At 39.4% G+C, this 25,130-nt stretch overlaps 1 long non-coding RNA gene across 1 annotated transcript; it reads left to right on the top strand.

Annotated features, from left to right (window-relative positions):
- Positions 1-562: 562 nt before the first annotated feature.
- LOC140008597 (uncharacterized) lies at positions 563-6,668 on the top strand. The gene is made up of 3 exons (XR_011816101.1): positions 563-592; positions 5,912-5,975; positions 6,651-6,668. It is a non-coding gene; the product is annotated as an uncharacterized lncRNA (long non-coding RNA).
- Positions 6,669-25,130: the final 18,462 nt, after the last annotated feature.

The raw sequence follows: 25,130 nt of genomic DNA, 5'->3' as shown, positions 1-25,130 counted from the left end.
GTAGGATTATAGGTGCTAAAATATGATTGGTACACTTGGAAAGATTAGTTAAAGGTGTTAAAATATTATTGGTGCATTTGGAAAGGTTAGTTAGAGGTGTTAAAATCTTATTGGTGCACTTGGAAAGATTAGTTAAAGGTGTTAAAATATTATTGGTGCATTTGGAAAGGTTAGTTAGAGGTGTTAAAATCTTATTGGTGCATTTGGAAAGATTAGTTAGAGGTGTTAAAGAATGATTGGTGCATTTGGAAAGGTTAAGACACCATTAGTCAAAGATTAAGAGAGAGTTGGACAAGTATGTGGACATGTGGCAAAATCCTAGCCAAGTATTTTGTTGGAACCAAGATTAGAAGATTATTTAAACTAGCCAAGGCCTTTTCTTTTCTTGTGTTGGCCGAATTTCTTGGCTTCAAGAGAGAGAGAGAGTGAGCTCCATAAACTTGTTTTCTTACTCTAGCAAACCAAGAACAACAATCAAGAGAGAAAAAAATCTGAATTAGTGAGAGAGTTCCTACAACTCCAAGTGTTTGATCCAAGCTTGAAGACTTACTTTGGTGAAGTGATTTGGTGGTGCAAGCTCACTATAAGAGAGGTATATGTCCTTTAAATCTTGGTTTTTGATGATAGATCATGCACTTGAATTGTTAATAGCAAACATATAAGTTGTTTGGTTGAGATGTTGAGTTAGTTTCTTGAAGTAAACAAGTAGTAGCTAGGTTTCTTAGTATGTATACCAAGTGTTTGATGAAATGTTTGATTCTTATTCATGTTTGTTTATGAGGTATTATTATGTTTTAAACCTCTTTTGAGCTAGAACTACCACTTGATATGACGATTGAGTAGAAAACATGTAAGGGTGAAGATTGAACAAATGTTGAAAAGTATGGGCTGGTTGCTTTGTCTAGGCTGGCCGGTTCTTGTAGGAGGGATTTTCCCTCAATTTTGCTGTTAAATTTTGTCCTCATCAAGCCTAATAAACTAGGTTAACTATTGGTTAAGCCTATGAGCAAGTTGGAATGGAGTTGAAGCAAGTAAAGTGGTGATTTTGAACCATTAGTAGACTGTTTTAGGATTCTTGTGGTTATGGGATCATTATGGCTACCTTAAATCATGTTGTATGTTATATTGTAAACTCCATTGATTCTAAGTGACTTGAATCCTTATATATTGTAGACACCAAATTTTTGGTGTAATTTCATTTACTGTTTATTTTTAGTTTTTTATTTGTCTTGTTAGTTTTATTCGATTTTTAGTTTTTAGCTTATAGTTTTTAGTTTATTTTTAAGTTTTTAGCATAGAATTCTTGGAAAAAAAAAGAGAAAAAGGAAAAATGAATGAAAAAAAAGAGAAAAAGGAAAATCATGAAAAAATGAAAAAAAAGAAAAATCATAAAGAAAAAGTAAAAAAGAAAAAGAAAAGCGTTCAAAAAATATGTTGTAGTTGTTTCAGATTTAGTTTCATTATTTAAAAATGAAAAAATGATGAAAAATTGAAAAATGAAAAAAAAGGAAAAAAAAGAAAGGAAAAAGAGGAAAATCTTAGCTTTTTATCTTTTGGTTATTAATTTTATACATTTTATATAAGTTTAAGTTTGTTTGAATTATTATTTTGTTTTTATTGTTATTTATATTATACTTAAAAAAAAAAAAAGGATTACACGACAGCAAGCTGCGTTTTTTCGCAGCTTGCAAAGAAAAGTTCGGGCAGCCCTTAGCTGCAAATATAGAAGAGTTTGCTGAGGGTTTTAGGGACCTGGTGTTCCCCTATAAAAAGAAAAGAGACGGCAAGAAAGAGGGGAGTTTTTTGATGACGGCTGGAATCGGGGAGATAGAAACACAACAAAAGGAAAAGGGAGAGCGGCTGGGGTTTGGAAATAGGAAGAGGAACCAGAAACCAGAAAAACAAGCAAGAAAAAGCTGCTGAGAGGCTTCGGGTAGAAAAGGAAAGCTTGGGCTAGAGAAAAGGCAAAAGCTTAGGGAGCTAAAAGGGTCGGACGAGAGAAACAAAGGAGGGGTAGTAACGACTGAAAAAAACACAGCCGAGAGGAGAATTCTTGGAGAAGGTGACGGCTGCAAGAGAGGTTGATTGTGGCGGCTGATTAAAAAAGGGGAAAGGAGTTCAAAAGGATGCAGGAGAGAGCTATGGGAGTGGACGGGAGAAACACAAGGAAAAAACGAGAGAGTCGGGGGCTGAAGAAAAGAAACAAGAACATGAAAATTTCTGGAAAATTTTCGGTATCGGGTTGATCTAGTAGCCCTCTTTGGATCCATATCCCCGCTTCGATTCTAACCCTTTCAACTAGTTTTTCATTTCTGCACTATATACAGCTGTGGGGGAACAACTTCTCTGTTGAAAATTCCCTCATAAAACACCATTAGCGCCTCTGAATTTGAGCTCCAACTCACGGAATTAACAACCTTGGAACATCGGCGACGAAGTTTGCAACTTCATTTCTGGAATCAGTGCGACCTCTTGGAGGGTTTCCATGATCATTCTACTTTGAAAAACGGTTCAAGGTAACCTTAGACTCTTTCTTGGGTATTAATACAATTTCTTTATGAGGATCCGAGACTGAAATGAAGGATTTCCGTGAGATTTTTTGCTTTTAGTTTGATGAACTTGTTCTCTGGCTCTTATCTCATGTCGATTTTTGATGACTCTCTGGTTGTGGTTCTTTTTATGTTTGTGCAAATTCTGATGTTAGATTCAAATAAAGGTTATGCATTTTGCTATTGTAGAAGATGATTTTGCATGATTTGTTTGTTTGGTAATGAAACCAGAAAATTGTAGAAAATTTCTTGCCAAAAGCTCGCGTGTTTAGATGATTGAACCTCTATGTTTTTTCGCTGATTAAGATCAAAGCCTAATGCCTGGTTCAGATTTTTCCTACACACTTGCATACTTGCACTGAAAACTCGAAAAGCTTCATGTTCCTTATGTTTCGCTGTCTTTCTTCCCAGAATAGCCCACTGGCTGAGTCTTGCCGCACGATTCATTATCTAATATTCCTAATTTTGCTGCTTGGCTGAAAAGCTAGCCGTGTTTATATGAGAAAGTTGCATCTGATGAGCACTATAAGTGTAGTTAATCATAGCTGGAAAATTGCAGCAGTTCTTGTTCCTCAAAGTCAGCGTGTTGTCCAGATCTTTTTTTTTATTTTTATTTTCTTGAGTTCAAAAACCTGTTTGATCTTTCCTCTATCTTTGTTTCAAGCCTTTGCATTTTGTTTTTTTTTTTGATTGAGTGAAGATGTGCTTGAGTTATTTGCATGAATATAGATTCGGCCAAATAAGTAGGGAATTGAATGAGACTGCATAGCCGCAAGTTTGCAGAATGTTACTTCGCATGAAATGTTTCCAGTTTTGTTGGCTTTGTTAAGGGATATCCAGCCATGTTTAATTGGAGTAATCCAAGGCTATTGAATGAATCTGTTTTTGCTGAAATGGTGGAATCCTGTGCATGAAAATATGCATCAAAGCCTTGCCGTAAGTCTCATTAGTTGCTGAAGCTTTGCTGTCCAACGTTTTCTTACGTTACTTGCATGACATGTGCATAAAAATCTTTCAATAATTGCACTTTGACCCTTTGGTTTCTAACTAATGCCAATTTGACCCAACCAATTGAATAAGGTCTTCAATTTGGTCCTTGGCAGCTTTAGTTTTTGCAATTTCATTGTTTGTCTGCTTCAATTAACTACCATGCTTTGTTTCAATTGCGCTTAAGTCATGACTTTAGGGACTTTATGATCAAGTGAGCTTTGTTTTGCACATTTCTTTTAATTTTTTCTTAAATAAAGTGGTACCTTGACCTTTTTATTGTCTTGAAGCTATTTTTATTTCATTTGATTACCATCGAGGGGGAGGTATAATTTCTTTTATCTTTTTTGTCTCTCCTATGTGATCCAACGTGCTACGTGAGAATTGCATGTCTACTTGCTTTACTAGTTTTTCCTTAATTCTTTTATTTCATTTACTCTTGCTTTTCATTCTTTTAATGGGTTATGTGTACACCTCTTGGCTTGTAATAGATAGGGCTGTGGCGAGCAATTTGGTCCATTTTCCCTTTCCCCTTTTGTTTTAGTTAGTGAATGTAATAGGTTCATTAGCTTGGCTGCATGCCTACGTGTTAAGTGTTAATTTGCGTTGTTAGGGCCTTGCATCTTGTCGAGCATGCTAAATGTTATGTGCTATGTGTTTATGAGTGTTTGGCATGTCTACTCGCTTTTCATAGCCATGAATGAATGTGATGGATGAATGTACGTTTCCGCTAGTCCAACGCTAGTCGAAATTCATAGAATGGGCTAGTCCAACGCTAGACCCTTAGGGATTTCCCCTCGTTAGTACATGTTTGCATGTTCATTACATGTCATGCATTCTTTTTAGTTTTATCATTTTGCATGCCCCTCGAACCCCTTTTCCCTCCATTTTAGGATTTTTGCATTTCATGCTAGTTATAGGGTTCATTTGCTTGAGAGTCCCCTTAAATATGGGATATAGACGAGTGTGGCTTTTTCTAAGCCTTAGCACGCTTGTATTCCCTCTATAAAAGGGCAAATTGAGTCACGATTTAGGTCTCCCCGTACCCAATATGTATACATTCCCTAGGATCATGCATCCACTCTACCATTTTATACTCTTATCACACTTTCATCTTGCACATGTGCACCTTTATATTTTCACTTGCACACGAGCACTTTTGTCATTACTTGCACACATGCACTTCATATTATCATTTCACATACCGCACCTTGCCCACTCACGTGCACACTCTCACTTACACATTATTGTCTTTTATTACTTTTTCAAACTCATGCCTTCACATTGCATACATGCATTCCATTCATTTGCATCCCACTCGCATTATTCGTGACTTCTTCAAAGGATCGTCATTGGGCTTCACAATTAATGTGATTGGCACCACTCAACCTTTGAAGAGAAATTTCCCCCAATACCCCTAGGTCTAGGGTTTGCATTCATGTAGTGCATCCAAATGTAATAAATTCTTTGGTTAAAACAAGAAAATCTTTGATTAAATCACGCAACTAGCCTTGGCTAGGTCGAAGGGGTGCCTTGGATTTTTATCCTTGCCTTCCCCTTCGTCAAATGTGACTCCCGAACCTTTTTCGTTGGTTTACGTGGACTAGGAGTCGTTTAAAAGGGGTTTCTTACTACCTTTTCCTATTTTTCTTTAAAAAATTCATTTTTAGGTGACTTGGTACACCTTAACTCGTTACCAAGTGGCGACTCCGATTTTGATTTCAAAAACCCTTTTTAAACTACATTTTGGGTCAAATCGTCGCATTCTCAAAACCCCATTTAGACCCATTTTTCTTTTAAATCACAATTCATTTTTTTCAATCACAAAAATACATTTTTTAAACCATTTTATTTATTTATCAAAAAATGGGGCGCGACATATATGATCACTTGAGGAGTGAATTGGGTGAATTTGAATCAAAACTAATGAAGTTAGCCCTAGAACTAGAGTAGTTTGGTATAGGATTAATATTGATCCAGGGTTGGAAAAACAGCCACCTTGTCTGAATTACTGTTGTTGATAGGAGACGAACCACAGTGTGATCTTGATACCGTTGGAAAGCCCTTCGAGTCTAGTTTCCAACGCCACTGATGGCACCTAATTTCGACTTTTCTACAGTGAGTTATGACCGTTTTCCTAAGACTGCCAGGGCATGACTGTGCAACCCGAGAAGAAATCCTTAAGCATAATTGGAACTTTTCTTTTGCCAAACTTTCATGCACCTACTAAACCTGTTTTCTCATGAACTTTTACCATGGTTTGGACCTTGTTTGCATGACAGATTAAGTAGCTTAGACTACTCACTTGGTCTCTTATTAAGCCTAACCTAGTGGGGCATGAATCTAATTGTTAACGATTTCGCTCGTTGCCCTAGGTTTGGGAAACGAAGGTGACCGTAACTAAGACGTTTGACATCGATTGCTTCTTTTGATTGACAGGTGAGTGTTCCACTACCTGCTACCTGCTTATGTGAAATATTTGAATACTTGATTTACGACTGTTTGAGCCAAACCCTGATTTGATAAAATTAGAGGCGAGTGTGTACTTTATCGCACTCGTCCTCCCTTACTTTCCATTGAGGCTCTGTATACTGCTATTGTGAAATGTGAATCCTCTATATGTGATTGTTCTTGAGTTGTTTGGGTGATATCCCATCAACTACTACTACTGTTTGGGTACCCAACCTCATAGGTGAGTCGGTTCTATCGAGTCGGCCAGGGCTTGGTCGAGAAGGCCGATAAACCTTGAGGACTGTTTACTGTTCACTGAAACTAGTATACTCGAGTATTACCTAACTACTGTTTATGAAGTGCGGGCCCGGTGGGGGGTTGATTGGTGGACGGAGGCAGGTGAAAGTGGTGTTCTACGGACTTAATATTCTGTGTATACAAGTGTTGACGGAGTGTCAACGAAGACATTTATGATCAAGCTCAAGGGGATTTTGGCTTTTGAAAGCCACCCGAATCCTTGAATTGAATTGTGGTTAATTGTTATTGTATCATACGGTATTTATTTGAATTATTCTATGCCTTAATTTGGCTATGTGTTTACTTGCTTTACTTGGAACCTCACTGAGCTTTAGCTCACCCCACTCCCTTTGTTTTCCTTAACAGATCGGGGATGGACTAACGGTCAAGAGCTTTCTTAGCTTTGTTTTGCTTGAACTTGTAACTTTTGTTAAGATGACTTTACTTTTACTTTTGTAAGCTTGAGTCTATAAGTTGACTTATGTCATGTAATTCGTAGTATGGAATGGTAAGTGTGACTCTTAGCTTGCCGTATTAAGTTTTGAAAGTTGATTGATAGTTATGTGTTATTAGGGTCGTATGATTTAATTTGAAGCCATTTTTCCCAGTTATTTTGAGTTGCTAGTTCTTTGATCGACTGAGTCCCGGCGAGAGCTTGTGACGGCCCCACTTCTCCCAAGGGCGAACCCAAGGGTATCGGCGGGCCGCCTGCCTAGCTCGCGCCAGGACTCAAAACTTAAAGCAATAAAACGAGATGAATCGAAAGAGCACTATAAACAATATATACAATCCCAAAAGTTATATTTACATCTTCAAAAGTCTCGAGTCAAACTACTCTAATACACTATAACCACAACCAGCAGAAGATAGACCCTAAGAAGGGTCCTTATACAACCCACCAAAACAAAGAAACAAACATACTATATGTCCAAGTATTACAATCAACCTAACTAGACTAGTGTACGTGCCAAAAGTCCCCGCATCGGCCCCTGCTAAGGAAAACAAAAGGAAAGGGGTAAGCTATATGCTTAGTAAGTAAACAGGGGCAAAAGCATAAATTCACGTAGCAACCATTACACAATAAGAGTAAAGCAAAAGCAGAAAAGTAACATCACATAATAAGGATACAGATGGCTCCAAAGCCAAGTCATGTGCCATGCGTGATCTCCTGTCGACACTCCGTCGACCAAAAATAAGGTCCGTGGAACTTCACTTGTACACCCACCGACACCTTATCACTCTCACTGGCCAGTCACCTCACAAACTTGCCCGGGCGAACGAAATCACAAACTTGAGCTTGAGTCACAAGCTCGGGTCACAAACTTGGTCACCTTCTCGGTGAACCGGATTCACAAAATTGGTTCATAACATGAACCTACAAACTTGGTGACCTCAGACTAAGTTGGACTGACTTCGACCAAGCCCTAACCGGCCCGAATAGTCCATCTAGGTCATGAGTTCAACCTCAAACTCACAAACTTCACAAAATTTATTCAAAAATCACCCCGAGCCACAAGCTCAAGGGGTTTAGTTCCAAAATGATTCATATACATATGTCATGTACAAATATGAGCACAAACTAGGGTTTAGGTCGAGTGCGATAAAGTACACCCTCGCCTAGGTACCCTTTTCATACATATCGAAACGCATAAACAACTAACACACAAAAGCGGCCTGAATACTTACACAATGAACAAAAGAGCAAAATACGAAATTCGTGCCGCGAGGAGTAGCTAGTAGGCCCTACCAGCTCCACCTAGCTCACCAACGTCTGAAATAGAAGATTGTGTCACAATATATCACAAACGGCTACCAACATACTTAAAACAAGCCAAACGACAAAATCGGCACGTACGAGTGCGGAAACGGCACACGGAAACGGGAATGGCCGCCAAGCCATTTTGCCGTCAAAACTGTTTTGAGCCTAATCGAAGCTATGAGTGTCAGATCAAGGTACATGAGGTACCGTTACGAAGCTAAGAGACAGGGTTACAATATTGTAGAAGGTCACTCAATCCAGTTTCGAATGTAAATAGGTCAAAAGGCAAGATACTATATCAAAAACGTAAAACAGATTCACCAAAACGCATTCCAGCGGAAACATCATTACTCAGGCTCTACAAGTCCAAATCCAGAAATTCCAAAGGCATATGGTAGCTAATACATCAAGATACATTTCATCAGAAGACCTCAAAGGCCAAATCGTGCATTTTCATGATCGAAAATGGAAGACTACACGAAAACAGAAATCTGGGCGCGAAACAGGTTTCAAAAACAGTCAAGGGTATTTCGGTCATATCACATGATAAAGTGGTCGGATCAAGCTGAAAATTTACAGGCAACTATTTTATGGCCTTGGCTACAACTTTCATATTTTGGCCAAAATCTAATTCGGTGAGGATCAGGGTGAAAAGTCACGGTCCAATTGAGTGAAAAGGCAACCCTGTTCGCAGCACCCCTTCCCAGGCCAGTCTCAGTATTTCCGACTTTTCTCACTCCACACTACTCCAATTGACCTGAAATTTTACAGGCACCTTTAAAACATCAATATATACAACTTTCATGTTTTAAACAAAGGCCAATTCGGCCTCTAACCATATGATACAAAACCGGACAGAAAAGAGGGCAAAATTTTCCAGATTCTCGAATTTTCAATTTTCCATGCAACCTTCCTTGATTTCTTACTTCCAACACTACCAAAACCCCTTATATAACCTTAATTACAACATATATTAACCATACACCAAGTTGGACAGAAAATCATCAAACCCTAGTTCATATAACCAAAAGGGAAAAACCCCCAAAACATGATAGCATCCATTATTCACCACCAAATTTGAGTTGCTAAGCTAATTTACACAAGATTCAAAAGATCAAAGACCATGATCAGATTTCATACCTCAAAGACAAGCTTGGATGAGTGATAATCAACCCCCTTGGAAAATTTCTGGTTCCCCTAGCTTCCCAAGCTTCCAAACTTACAATCAATCGGTTTAGTTTTCTTGTTGCTCACTTAAATGGATCAAACTCAAGATGGATTGGAGTTTCTTTCTCTTGGTTTTTCTCCCTCTCACTCTCGGCCAAGACAAGCAGAAATGAAGAAGAAATGCAGTCCAAGGAAAGATAAGAAAGCAAGAAAGAAAATATCAACCAAGGACCCAATAGAGTTGTGACAAGTGTCACCACCATAGCCAAGCATTTTTCTCTTTCTTCCCTTACATTTTTAGGCCACAAATTTCGGTCAAAATAGCTGGCAATTGGAAGATATTTTGTTCAAGAGTCAACAAGCTTGTATGGTAAGAAAGTGGTAGTCAATTGGTGCGTTCAAACGGTAGTGCGCGGGACCCGCCGGTTCGCGCCGTTTCTCTTAAAAAACACACGTACTAGGGTTTTTATCTCCTATTCACTAACCTTATCTCATTGCTCCTAATCAAATATTATTTCTCACTTAAAAGTCACTTTTAATCACCAAATTTGATCCTTGTTCCGTACCGAAAATTCATCCGGCAAAAATCGTAAAAACCCTAATTCACTCTTAACTTAGAATTGAAAAGTGAACCCCTACTTCCTAGGTTCATTTACACTTATTGTGGAGTGATTGGGTTGTATGGCCATAGTAATTGAATAATTTCCAAATAAAAGGCCTTTTTAAGAAAAACGTGAGGAATTTTACAATTCCAGTAATTAAAATTAGGGTTTTCCATCAAAATATGAGATATTTGAGAAAAGCGATTAGTCACAAGTAGATTAGGGTTTTCGATTAAAATTTAGGGTTTCTAGTCTTTTGGAACAAAATAAGGTTTTAAATCAAACCCAAAGAAATAACTTTAGTATTTTCTTTACAAATAAACTCCTAATATTCGGGATGTCACAGAGCTGGGCAGGCAGTCCGCTGATACTCTAGGGTTCGCCCTAGGGAGAGGTGGGGCTGTCACATTCCGCCACCGTCTGAGTCCCTTGGCAAAGCCTTATAAACTCGTCCTCCTTCCTCTCCTGGACTAGAGGAGGGAAAAACTTTGCATTAAATTCTCGGATGAAGTTCACCCAAGTCCTGGTGTCTGCTCCCGCTCCCATTTCTGTCTAATTACGTTCCACCAGGAACGGGCCGCGCCCTCAAGCTGGAACACGGCAAAAGTGACCTGTCGTTCGTCAGGGTAGTGTAGGGCCGCGAATATATCAACCATTTTCTCAAGCCATTTCTCAGCAACGTCAGGGTCAGGTCCCCCAACAAACTTTGGCGGGGAAAACTTTTAAAAACGTTCTAGAGCTCTATCTTCGCTCTAAATATGATGGCCAGGGTTTCCGGGGTTAGGGTTTGGGTTCTGGCCCTGTTGTTGTACTACTTGTGCTAGTAGGTTTGTCATTTGCTGCATAGCGGCAGCTATCTGTACATTCGGATCCATTTGCGGTCCAGGATTGGGTCCATTTGAGGTTTCCCCCGTTTCCCTAACCGGCGTGGGTTGTCTAATACCGCGCCCGCGTCCCCGACCACTTCGTGTTCCTTCCATAGGTTTCACTCGGTCTAGGCAAAAGTACTAAACCAAAGCAGTAGCAAAACATATAAGCAACACTTAAACTTTGCACGATAACACATATTTATACAGTCCAAGCATAATCACTAAACACATATATACAAGCCAAACACATATATACAATCAGTCAAGTCAAGTACGGCCAAGGCACGTACGTACATAAACGATCCTCTCGAGGATTGGCCTATCAAAAGAGATTTACACATAGCTAACCCTACATCCAAAACGATTAGCTAAGGCTCTATCCCTATCCCTAAGTACATGCAAAAACCACCAACTATCCAAAAGAAGCCTAAGAGTCAAGGCCTAGTCAGTCGCTGGGCTCTGGGACCCAGGCGACGGGGTAGACTCCTCCCCAGCCTCGGACCCCGCACAGGAGTCCTCGTCGCTCACTCCCTCCACTACCTCCGAACAGAGGTTCAGGATTGCAGCGGCTCGATTCCTCACCTTTCGAGCCCTCTTAGACTCGCGCTCACGCGCCTCCCTAAGCTGGGCACAGAGATCATCAACTCTATCCTCAGCCTCTAGTACATCGTACTTCAGCCCCTAGATCCTCTTAGCTTGCCCCTCGTTGGCCGCCCTCAACTGATTCACCTCAGCCTCAAGCTTGGCATTAGCTTTTGCCAGCTCCTTCCTTTCCTTCACAATCGCCAAAACGAGGGCATTCGGGTAAGCATAAGTGTGGCGGCACTCGCAGTGTCTACGGCGATTAGCCGGACTCCAACGTAGAACGGCCCCCTTTGGCCGGATCTGGTACTTAATCATCGGAAGCGCTACATAGGGTCGCTTGGCCGCAGGGCCATCACTAGGTCCACTGGATCTGTCCATCCTACACCAAAAGTGTAAATAAGCATCAATAAGCTTAAAAACCATAAACAATAAACCCTCAGATCAAGCATTCCTATAACACCCAGGCTAATTCAAACCTAGGCTCTGATACCACCTGTGACAGCCCCACCTTCCCCTAAGGCGAACCAAAGAGGTTAGCGGACTGCCTGCCCAGCTCTCGCCAGGACTAACGGTGCAGTATAAAGCGATCTATCACGTTCTGAAACTTATAATGCGCGCAAACAAGGCAAAAGGGCAAAATAACCCAAAATAAAAGAAATGAAATCCAGAGTCGGCCATGAATAGTAACCGACCCGTCCGAAACCCAACCAAACATCGAAATACATATACAACATAACATTTACCATTTACAAGCCACAATGGCCTTTAAAAGTGATACAAAAGTCACTACATATGTGGGTTGCCAAAACAAAAGTGAAAACGGCCCTAATGATACATTTAGGGTCCCATTTTATATACAATACAAAAGAGGCATTCATCTAGTTCATTCGGCAACCATTTAACAAAATTCATTCCAAAAGTCACATTCCTGTAAGGAAAACAAAAGAAACGGGGTGAGCTAAATGCCCAGTGAGCAACTATCACAATAGCAGCTATGATCACATAAGCATAACCGTTCAATTCAAGTATGCAATTAGAAAGTAAATCAAATCTGTGAAAGGATACGGTTGGCTCTCAAGAGCCCATTTCCACGCTTGCAATCTTGATCCAACCTCATTGACCCTCCGTCAATGTTTAGGAATACACGACCGTAGACCTCACTTCACTTCCATTCCTTCCACCCAACATACCCCAACCGGGGCCGCACTCCAATTCAGTAGCTTTTGGTAATACTCGAGTATACCGGAACCAAGAGTCTCATTACTACAAGGTTCCTCAGTACAGTCCCCGTGGCATGACAATTTTCACGACCAAGCCCTCGCCGGCTCGATCCAATTGACTACCAAACGGGGTTGAGCTCAGTAATACAGTAAGGCCGTTGGACATTCGTCCAAACGACACCAAAGCAGTTTCCATGAAATGAAATTCACCAACCAATATATCAAGTTCAGTAATGCAGTAAAACGGTAGCTAATCAGTGATACTATCAAAAGGGGTGAGGGCGGTCAAGTACACCCTCACCTTAATCAATTTCAATATCCAAGTAAGCCTTCAAGGCATCACATATACATTTAGCAAAGCCACATAGTAACACTTAAGCGAGTAGAATACTCACCAAGTGAGAAAATGATGTTTCATGCACCGTCGTTAAACGAACGTCGTGCACCACCGTTTCCTCCTAGAACAAGCAAGCAAATACAATGAGACTCGATAACGAGTCATAAAACAATGCTGAACACAACCCCAATAGGGTCTCATATGCATAAATAAGCATGATAGCAAACCAGAAATTAGAAATAGCATTAGTCTTGGCCCCGAATAGAAAAACTGTTTTGCCCTTATTTTGCGGTAATGGCGTCAATTTTACTATGATTATCGGATGGGGGTGTAAGACCCACTGTTTCGAAGCTATGGAATAGGGCTACAACAATGTAGAAGGCCACTCAGTCCAAATCCTAGTACAACTAGGCCAAAAATGCAGAATACCACAACCTGAACCGTAATTGCAGGTTCACAAATCACATTATGTTGTAATTACTATAACTCAGTCTATACAGGTCCAAATGCCGAAATTCCAAAGGAATATGGTAGCTAAGACATCCAGATACATTTCATCAGAAGACACCAACATCCAAATCCAAAGCAATTCCAGTAAAAATGGCCAATTACAAGTGCGGTTTTCGCATTCTGATCAACCCAGAACAGCAACAGTAAAATCGACATATCTCACTCTACACTAATCCAAATGACCTGAAATTTTTTAGACACTTCAAACTCATCAATACCTACAACTTTCGTGTTTTGAGCAAAGTCCAATTCGGCCTCTAACCCTATGATCCAAAACCAGACAGAATTAGGGGTTTTGAAACCCTAACATTTCACAATTCACTCCAAAGCCAAAATTAGTTGCTATTATCACTAATTCACACCTACTAGAGTCTTTCCCCCTCATTATCAACCATCATAGATGATCACAACATCACATTCATATTAAATCAGAAAATTTCTCAAAAAAATAAAAACTTCACTACATCACTTCAAATCAAGAAATAAATCACATAATCCATCACTTTAGGTCCCATTAGGCACCATTTAAGCATCATTAAGTGTAGTAGGATGTTTAATCATCACTTACCTAGGAAACAAGAGAAGAGGAGTTGTAGACCACCTTAACTCTTCAAGAAAACTTCACCAAACCAACCACTATCACCAACTAGAAAGATTTTATGGAGTAGAAATGGATGTAAGCAAATATTTTTGGGTGATTTGCACCAAGTAGTAGCTAGAACTTGAAGAGTTTCTTCTTCCTTCCTTGCTCAAGATGGCCGGCCAACAAGAGGTAAGAAATGGTAATTTTTTTGTGAATTTTAAAGATATTTAATCAAATGGGTCAAAAGTCAAAAAAAATGAATAGTGTTTCTTAAGCCATGTCCACTCTAATGGTGACAAGTGTCACCTCATTAAATGCAATCTTATCTTTTCTTTTTCCTCTCACATCAATCATATCACACACTCTACTTATCTCTTAGCACCCGATAAATTTCACACAGCATCCGGAATTTAACCTAATTGGCCGAATTTTTCCGAACTTTTCGCACTAGTGGGTCCCACGTCCGTTATTTATCCTCAATTTTTCAAAAACTCTTCAATACTAGAAAAATTATCTAAAAACTATATTTGCTCATAAAATCCACCAAGAAACTATTTCTAAGCCAGAAAACGCAGAAAACATGCTATTCAAGCGGTTAAACCCTAGGAAAATAATTAGGGTTTTACGGGTTCTCACACTCTCTCCCCCTTAAAAGAATTTCGTCCTCGAAATTTCTCACCTTAATTCCCGAAAAGGTTTGGGTATTTCTTTTGCATTTCCTCTTCCATCTCCCAGGTAGCTTCCTCAACTCCGTGGTTTCTCCATAGCACCTTCACTAGCGGAATCCGCTTGTTTCTGAGCTCTTTGACTTTTCGATCGAGCACTTGGACCGGTTTCTCTTCATAGGCCAGTGATTCATCTACTTCGATATCCTCCGGTTGCAATACATGGGATGGGTCAGGATGGTACTTCTTTAGCATCGAGACGTGAAACACGTCGTGGATTCGAGAGAGACTGGATGGCAGTTCCAATCGATATGCGACCGCTCCAACCCTCTGAAGAATCTTGTAGGGTCCGACGTACCGCGGTTGAAGCTTCTTTCCTTTACCCGCTGTAAGACTTCGTAAGGGCGTGATCTTGAGAAATACGTAGTCTCCAACTTCAAACTCCAAATCTTTTCTTCGATTATCCGCATAGCTCTTTTGTCGACTCTGAGCTGTTTGAAGTCGTTGCCGTATCAACTTGACCTTCTGCTGAGCCTCTTCCATCCATGGAATGGTTGCGGGGTCCAGTGCTTTCTTTTCGCCAACTTCGTCCCAGTAAATCGGTGACCGGCACTTGCGTCCGTAGAGAGCTTCGTACGGAGCCATTTGAATCGACGAATGGAAGCTGTTGTTGTACGCAAACTCTACTAAGGTCATGTGCTGACCCCAGTTGCCTCCAAAGTCCAGAATGCAAGTTAGTAGCATGTCCTCGAGAGTTTGAATGGTCCGTTCCGACTGGCCATCCGTCTGAGGATGGTAGGTCGTGCTCAAATTGAGTTTAGTCCCCAAAATTTCTTGAAACTTCTGCCAAAATCGAGATACAAACCGTGGATCCCGATCGGAGACGATGCTCACAGGAACACCGTGTAACCTTACTATCTCGTCCATGTACAGTCGGGTCAGTTTGTCCATTGAATATTTCATGTTCACCGGCAAGAAATGGGCCGATTTGGTTAATCGATCAACGATCACCCAAACGGCATCATGTCCCCTTTGTGTCCTCGGTAATCCTGAAACAAAGTCCATTGTGATGTTTTCCCACTTCCATTCGGGTATCTCCAAGGGTTGTAACAAACTCGATGGTTTTTGATGCTCTGCTTTCACCTGTTGGCAAATGAGACATTTCTGCACGTACTGAGCGATTTCCCTCTTCATATTGTCCCACCAATAGGTTCCTTTCAGGTCTTGATACATCTTGCTGCTGCCCGGATGGATTGTATACTTGGACCGATGAGCTTCCTCCAGAATCTCCATTTTCATCGACTCTTCCCTCGGTACCACTATTCGGTTTCGATACTTCAAAATACCCTCAGGACTCAAATTGAAGTCCGTAGTTTCTTCCTTTTCCACTTTCTCTCTCCACTTTCGTACCATCAAATCTTCTTTTTGTGCCTCTTTAAGACGTTCCAGTAGAGTGGAGGCCACCCTAACATTGCTAAATATCACCTTATAGCTTCCAAGACAGGGTCTCCACTCGCACACAGATTCTAACAAATCCCACTCCTTAATCATCAATCCTGCTACTTGCACCTTACGACTCAAAGCATCTGCTACCACATTTGCCTTTCCCGGATGGTAGTTGATTGTACAGTCGTAGTCCTCCAGAAATTCCATCCACTTTCGTTGCCTCATGTTCAATTCCTTCGGGGAGAAAAGGTATCTAAGGCTCTTGTGATCCGAATACACTTCGAAGGTCACCCCATATAGGTAATGCCTCCACTTTTTCAGTGCAAAGACAACTGCGGCTAGTTCCAGGTCGTGAGTCGGATAATTCTGCTCGTGAAGCTTCAATTTCCTAGAGGCGAAAGAAATTACATTCCGGTTCTGCATCAATACGCACCCCAATCCTTCTCGCGACGCGTCTGCATACACCACAAATCCGTCCACTCCATTTGGCAGTACTAGTGCCGGAGCCATGGTCAACCTTCTCTTTAGTTCCTGAAAACTTGATTCACATCGGGCGTTCCAGATAAATTGACCATGTTTTTTCGTCAGGTCAGTTAAAGGTCCTGCCAGTTTGGAAAAATCCTTAATAAACCTTCGGTAGTACCCAGCTAGCCCTAGAAAGCTACGAATTTCCATGGGGGTTTCTGGTCTCTTCCAATTTGTCACGGCCTCAACCTTCGCCGGGTCCACCGAAATACCTTCGTGGGAGATCACGTGACCTAAAAATGCTACTTTCTCCAACCAGAACTCGCATTTACTAAACTTGGCATACAGTTGATGTTCCCTTAACGTCTGTAATACCACCCTCAAATGCTCCTCATGCTCTTCGCGTGTCTTAGAGTAGACCAAAATGTCATCAATGAACACAACGACAAATCGGTCTAGATAGGGTTTAAAAACCCTATGCATCAGGTCCATAAAGGCGGCGAGAGCATTAGTCAGTTCAAAGGGCATAACGGTGAACTCGTAATGCCCGTATCTTGAATTGAAAGCAGTTTTCGGAATATCCTCCTTCCTAATTAACAACTGGTAGTATCCCTGTCGGAGGTCTAACTTGGAGAAGACCACTGCTCCTTGCAACTGGTCGAACAACTCGTCGATGTGGGGTAGTGGATATTTATTCTTGATCGTAACATTGTTTAGACCCCGGTAGTCAATGCACATCCTCAAGGTTCCGTCCTCTTTCTTCACAAATATGACAGGAGCTCCCCAAGGAGACTCACTCTCGTGAATGAATCCCCGCTCCAAAAGATCTTGTAACTGCAACTTAAGCTCCTTAAGTTCTGCAGGCGCCATTCGGTAAGGGGTTTTCGAGATAGGTGCGGTTCCAGGCAACAGGTCTATTCGCAATTCTATCTCCCTTTCCGGCGGTAAAGCTACTAACTCATCAGGAAATACATCCGGAAATTCCCTCACTATAGCCACGTCTTCCACTTTTAACTTATCCGTAGGGGTATTAATCAAAAAGGCCAAAAATCCTTGCGCCCCTCTACTTATCAGTTTCCTAGCTCGAATGCCCGAAATTAGAGCAGACGAAGCTAACCTACCCCTTACATCCAACCTTAAGGTTGCCTTGCCGGGAATGCGAAATTCTACTATTTTCGTTTTACAATCCAGTTGGGCGTTATATTTGGCTAGCCAGTCCATACCCAGAATCACATCGTACCCCTTAATGGACAAGCTAATCAGGTCTCCTAAAAATCTCTTTTCACCTACCCATACATCGCAATCCCTATAAACCATACTAGTCACCAAACGTTGATTCCCCGTAGGTGTACTAACTTCTAGGTCATATGGTAAACTAGCAGGTTTTATATCGATGCCACACATGAGATCAGGGTTAACAAACGAATGAGTGGCACTAGGATCAATTAAAACTTTGGCAAAGCGGTGGAAAATAGGGATCGTACCTTCTACAACCTCAGAAGATTCTGGAACCTGATGGGGCTCTAAGGAATACACCCTAGCCGGCACCTTAGGTTTGGACCCATCTCCCTTCGCTGGTCCAGTATTGGCCCTCGACGATGGTTGGCTCCCCTTTCCATCTTGTTTCAGGACCGGACAAGTAGCTAATTGATGGTCCGCACTTCCACACCGCAGACATTTACCCTGTTTCCTCCAGCAGTTATCCTCGGTGTGGTTTGCTTTCCCGCAGTGCCCACAGGGACCGCGAGGTGCCGAAACCGAGCCACTTTGAACATTGCCCCTTTGTCCTCGTCCAGCTTGACCACCCCTGAATGGAGTCCCTCTGCCTGAGCCAGATTGTCGACCACCACCCGTACCTCGTCCAAATTTAGAGGGAGTGCTCTTTTCACCCTGTCCAGACGTACTCCCAGGAAAACCACGCTTCTTAGCCTGGAAGTTTCGGACCTGCAGCCGTGTACTTTCAACTCGTTGGGCTTTTTCCATTGCCTCGCTAAACGTAGTGATTTGAGCCGCCGCGAGGTCTTTCTGGATCTCAACGTTCAAACCCTGAATGAAGCGCCTAACCCGTCGTTGCTCAGTCATGATTAGCTCCGTCGCAAACTTGGACAGGCGGGTGAATTGACTCTCATATTCCGCCACCGTCTGAGTCCCTTGGCGAAGCCTTATAAACTCGTCCTCCTTCCTCTCCTGGACTAGAGGAGGGAAAAACTTTGCATTAAATTCTCGGATGAAGTTCACCCAAGTCTTGGGTGTCTGCTCCCGCTCCCATTTCTGTCTAATTACGTTCCACCAGGAACGGGCCGCGCCCTCAAGCTGGAACACGGCAAAAGTGACCTGTCGTTCGTCAGGGTAGTGTAGGGCCGCGAATATATCAACCATTTTCTCAAGCCATTTCTCAGCAACGTCAGGGTCAGGTCCCCCAACAAACTTTGGCGGGGAAAACTTTTAAAAACGTTCTAGAGCTCTATCTTCGCTCTCAATATGATGGCCAGGGTTTCCGGGGTTAGGGTTTGGGTTCTGGCCCTGTTGTTGTACTACTTGTGCTAGTAGGTTTGTCATTTGCTGCATAGCGGCAGCTATCTGTACATTCGGATCCATTTGCGGTCCAGGATTGGGTCCAGTTGAGGTTTCCCCCGTTTCCCTAACCGGCGTGGGTTGTCTAATACCGCGCCCGCGTCCCCGACCACTTCGTGTTCCTTCCATAGGTTTCACTCGGTCTAGGCAAAAGTACTAAACCAAAGCAGTAGCAAAACATATAAGCAACACTTAAACTTTGCACGATAACACATATTTATACAGTCCAAGCATAATCACTAAACACATATATACAAGCCAAACACATATATACAATCAGTCAAGTCAAGTACGGCCAAGGCACGTACGTACATAAACGATCTTCCCGAGGATTGGCCTATCAAAAGAGATTTACACATTGCTAACCCTACATCCAAAACGGTTAGCTAAGGCTGTAACAGCCCCACTTTCCCCTAAGGCGAACCAAAGGGGTTAGCGGACTGCCTGCCCAGCTCTCGCTAGGACTACGGATCAGATTAGAGCTATCTGCTTCACTCCGGAACTTACAAACGCGCGTAAACAAGTCAAAATGGTAAAATAACCCAAAATAAAAAAAATGAAATCTGGAGCCGGCCATGAATAGTAACCGACCCGTCAGAACCCAACCGAAATAGCTAACAAACATTCACATCTGAACTTTAGCGTTTACAAATCAAAAACATACAAAAGCTTTCAAAAGTTAATACATATACACGGTTTGCCAAATCAAAAGAGAAAACACCCCAAAAGTACACTTAGGGTTTTGATACATGAGCTATACAAAAGATATGTTCATCTAGCTCAATTTGGCAGCCATTGGTCAAATCCAGACCAAAAGGGTTTATTTTCCTGTAAGGAAAACAAAAGGAACGGAAAGGGGTGAGCTTGCGCTCAATGAGGTACCAAACAAATAGCATTAAAATCATGGCATTTCACGTTTAACAAATCAGATACACATGTCAGATGTAAAGCACAGAAACCAATGATTCAAATCAGAAGGATACGGGTGGCTCTCAGGAGCCAAACACTACAAGAAAATTGGTCATCAGTGACAACTTTTCTCTGTAACGAAAAAAGTTGTCACAAAAGTGGATCCTTTATTGACAACTTTCTAACTCGTCACAAACCTCTAAAGGGAGCCAACTTATTTTAAGTCGTCACTAGTAAATTCCCACCAAGATTTAGCAAGAGCGCGGGAGTGTTTAGAACACACAATAGTGACAACATTAAGAACATCATCACTATTGCTTGGCCTATTTACTGACGACTTTTTGTTGTCGTCACTGATCACTAAAAAAAAAAGGTATTAGTGACAACATTTTTATAGTGATGACAATAAGTCGTCACAAAAGGAGCTTCTTTAGTCGCGAAACCTAAAGTTGTCACAATTGTATCAAAGCAACTAAATGTTTAGTGACGACCCGTTATTTTCGTCACAAACTACACCGCAAGAAATATGGTCATTAGTGACTACATTTTTAATGACGAAAAAAGTCGTCACAAAACGTGGTTGTTTAGTGACGACAAGGAAAGTTGTCATAATTGCTCAAAGGAACTAAGTCTTCAGTGACGACCTTGAAAAAGTTGTCACTAAAATGATTTATATAGTGATAACTTCTAGGGATAATTTCAGAAACCTCCCCTGAGGTTTCTGACAATTTCACTGACCTCCCCTGAGGTTTCCACAATTACACTAACCTCCCTTGAGGTTTCTGATTTTGTAACAAAATCAGCCCATGACCACAAAAGTAAACATAAAAAAGTGTTTTCAGGAAAGAGAGGAAATTTTGTTCCCATAAATGCCCTTAAGGTAGGTGTACAAGTTATATTAGTGAATTAATGAAAACTAATAAAAATTAGAAATAAATAAGAAAAAGTGAGGGGATGGGTATGGGAATCATAAAATTTTACTTATGGATATAAACAATTGGGTAACGCAACCGACCCAATTAACCCATCTACCACCACTCAGGTCATTTCACAAATACATTCATCAGACAAAGCTTTCCTCTTGTCACAAAAATTCAAAGCAATGTGGTACATGTTCACAAGCAAGCAGGTTAAAATCCCGCCTGCATAATAACGTTGAAACCCGCAAGCGGGATTCTGTGTTTTTTCTATTTCAAGGTTAGCTCGCATGCGGGTTAATGTTATATTTGAGCGCGAGAAGAAAAAATTGGTAATTAGGCTCTTTGGGCATTATAAGTAAATATTTAAATTAATGGCAGTTTTATTACACCAATATTATTGTATTATCATTATCATAATTATTGTATTATTTCTTATGCAAATATAACATTTAATTATTTAAATTTGATTTTATTTTTACAATTTATAAAATTTTTATCACTTATATAATATTTTTAAAACCCTAATACATCTAAATTTGATTTTATTTTTCAAATTTATAAGATTTTTATTTAAAAAAATGGGATACGGATAAGATATACGGTTGGTTCGATTTGCATAGGTGCATATGAGAATATCCGAATACTCTTTAAACCCGCATGCGGGTTTAAGGAGATTATGGCAACTCTCTGACACACTAGTTACCCGTCCAACTTGTGTGTGTTAAAATATATTTAAATATTATATTTCATATTTTTGTTATTTAGAGTTTAACAAAACATTAATATTGGGTAGATTTGAGGGATATGCATAATTTTGCATATTTGTAGGACTATTAGAAAATGGAAAATTTGGGTAAATTCCCAAATTTTGGAGGTAAGGTGTAATCCAAGAACTAAAACAGTCATTTATAAAACCTTAACAGTAATAAGGTGCAAACCAAAACTGCAATCCAAGAGTAATATCATTACAAATTTCATAACCATACATTAAATAAATAGAAATGCAATCCAATACTATCCAAAACACCATCTGCCTTATCATATTTTAGTCCTATAATAACACAAAATGTCTTGGGTATAATAGTAATTTTGCATTATATGATGTCAGCAATTGGGTCCCAAGTTCTGCCAGGGGAGGTCAGTGTAATTGTGAAAACCTCAGGGGAGGTCAGTGCAATTGTCAGAAACCTCAGGGGAGGTTTCTGAAATTATCCCTAACTTCTAATATCGTCACTGTCACTCTACCGATGCAGATTTAGTGACAAGAATTAATCGTCACTGTTTAGAGTACTTATTTCTAAGTCACTTTCATTAATTCTACTGTGCCACCCTAACTTTTGCGATTTAGCCCCAAATGTTGTAAAAAATTCCATTATGATACCTTAACTTTTACAATTTAGCCCCATATGTAATACACCGATTTCTTTAATTCTATTATTACTCCCTAATTTTTGTAATTTAGCCCCATATGTAATTCACTAATTTCATTAATTCTACTATGGCACTCTAACTTTTGCAATTTAACACCCATGTGTAATACACCAATTTTATTATTTCTATTATGGCACCCTAGCTTTTACAATTTAGCCCCTATTTTTTTATTAGGAAATTGCGAATGGTATCTTGATAAACTATGCATAAATATTTTATAATTTTCTCAAACTTAAGTAATAATTTGTTATAAACTCTAAAGATATATCTTTCATTACAATAGTTATAAGGAGGCAGGTCTTTTTATCAATGGAATAAGAAATTTATGCCAGATTTATCCTTTGTACTACATGCCAAGTAGTATTAGCAAAGGAATAACAAAGTACTACAAAGTAATTAACAAAATAGCCTTCAGGGAGTGTAGTTTATGGGCAAATGAGCATTATCTATTCAAAGTACCAACTTTTTATAGGCATTTTACTCTCAAACATATAATTTATGATAAATTTATAAATGTTTGTAAGTAAAATTCAAAAAGTGTTACACTGATTTCTTACAAAACGAAAACGGGTAGGTTATCTTTTCAATATAAATTAAAATTTTTTAGAAAAAGAAATGGCCCATAAAGTACCAACTCTTTGTGGGTTTCCTTCATTACATGAACAAATATTCTGCTCTTTATGGGCATTTCACTCTGAATCATTTAATTTATGTTAAATACATAAATGTTTGTAAGTAAAATTCAAAAAGTGTTGCACTAATATTTTTATGAGAGGGAAATTGGTAGGTTTTGTATTTAACATAAATTAAATATGTGAAAGCAAAAAAAAAAAAAAAATTACCCATAAATCTATGTCTTGCAAATCTATACTAGTAAAATAGTCTCAAACAAAATTAAACATTAAAATAAACTGTATTTTATACACATTAAAATATCTGTAATTTATACACATTTTGCAACTACTACTTTGTGTTTTCTTTGTAATGAATTTTTTAACTATTGAGAACTTAAGTTTTGTCTTGCAAATCTATACTAGTATAATAGTTTTAAACAAAATTAAACATTAAAATAAATGTTTGAAAAAAAACAAAAGTACATTTATCACTTGCAGTAATGTACGTAACAAAATTTTGTCAACCATTATCAATATTTTCACAAAAGTATTAAAAACTAGCAATTGACAATATTAAAAACTAGCAATTTAATTCCTAACGACTTTTCTTGTCATTATAATCTTGAATAAATTAGTGATAACATTATGTCATCACTAAATTTTCTTTGATTTTGACTTAACAATAATGTCTTATTAATAGCATTTGATTATTTTTAATGAAAGTTTGTTATAACCATAGAATTTGACTTTTGTTATTTTCAATTAATGATGTACTTTAGTGCTGCAATTATAAAAAATTGCAGGGCTAAAATATTTGCAAATTATAAAAGTATATTTACTATTGTATGTAATTAACAAATTTTGCCACCTATATTGATGAAAATTTGTGTTTTTGTACTAAAAAATAAAGAATAATACTATAGCAATAAAATCTATGCTTCAAACCAAATTAAAAATAAAAAAAAAGCATGATGATTGGTCTCAAATGTTGGGAAAATGATTATTTTTATTGAAACTATGTTATAACGATATAATTTGAGTTTAATTATTTTGAATTACATGATGTTCTTTAGTGCTGCAATTATAAGAAATTAGTATAAAATGTTAGCAAATTATAAAAGTACATTTTCAATTATATGAAATTAACAAATTTTGCCACCTATGTTGATGAAAATTTTTATTTTTTGCTAAAAAATAAAGAATAATACTATAGCATTAAAATCTATGGTTCAAACCATATTACAAATCCAGAAAAAAACATGATTTTTGGTATCAAATGGGGGGAAAATGAGTGAAGTCAAAATTTTGATCAAATCATAGGAAAGTGTCGCGCAACAAAAACAATATCCAAAGCAAAGCAAAGACCAAAGCAGTGGAACACATTCTGAAAACAAAAGCAACGGAACACTTGGTCTGAAACACAAACAAGCTTCTGCACTGAGCTGAAACAGAGCTTCCTATACATTTTCCCCAATTTTTCCAAATCCCTAATATTCTACTACATTTTCCCCAATTTTTCCAAATCCCTACTACATTTGCTTTTCTCCTTTTTTTTTCCAATCTTTTGCCCCCTCTATTTATGTCGAGGAAGCACAGGGGAGCAAGGTGTTGGAGCTGAGAGGAAAAAGACTGAAACAAGAAGGAAAAACTGAGAAGAGAAACCGAGAGAGCCGAGAGTAAGGCTGAGAAATTCTAAGCAAAAGGAAAGGGAAAGCAGCGAGTGAAGGAGAAAACCATCGCTTTCCATCATCGGTTTCCATCATCGTTGAAGGGCAACTCTGTCCGCTAAAGATCTTTCCAATCCGCTTCCTTTTTGCTGTCCAGGTATGTTACTTCTTATCTATCTGTTTGACGATGACGAGGTAGCCTTGCCATACTTATGATTTTAAGGTTCTTGGTACAGTCTATGATGAACCCATGAGGTCTTTCGTTGGATGTTTATGGTTGCCCTCTTATGTTTTGACAGGCCAAAATCAGAAAAATCACATAAATTTCCTGTTTCAATGTTCCATTCCTTTACTTGTGGTAGTGATTAATGGTTTTGTTAGAACCCCTGCAACAAGATGAAACCTTTTGCTTGTTGCAACTGTTTCCGGTACTTTTTTTTTTTTTTTTAATCTTTTTTGGCCTTTCGGTCACTGAGATAGCGTTTGATGTGATGCTGTGTTTGTTGTTTGATCCAAAGGTTTT

Source organism: Coffea arabica, chromosome 6c (assembly GCF_036785885.1).
Source record: "Coffea arabica cultivar ET-39 chromosome 6c, Coffea Arabica ET-39 HiFi, whole genome shotgun sequence".
Classification (NCBI taxonomy): Eukaryota; Viridiplantae; Streptophyta; class Magnoliopsida; order Gentianales; family Rubiaceae; genus Coffea; species Coffea arabica.
The sequence above is the reverse complement of the archived record's forward strand: the minus strand, read 5'-3'. Positions and strand labels throughout refer to the sequence as shown.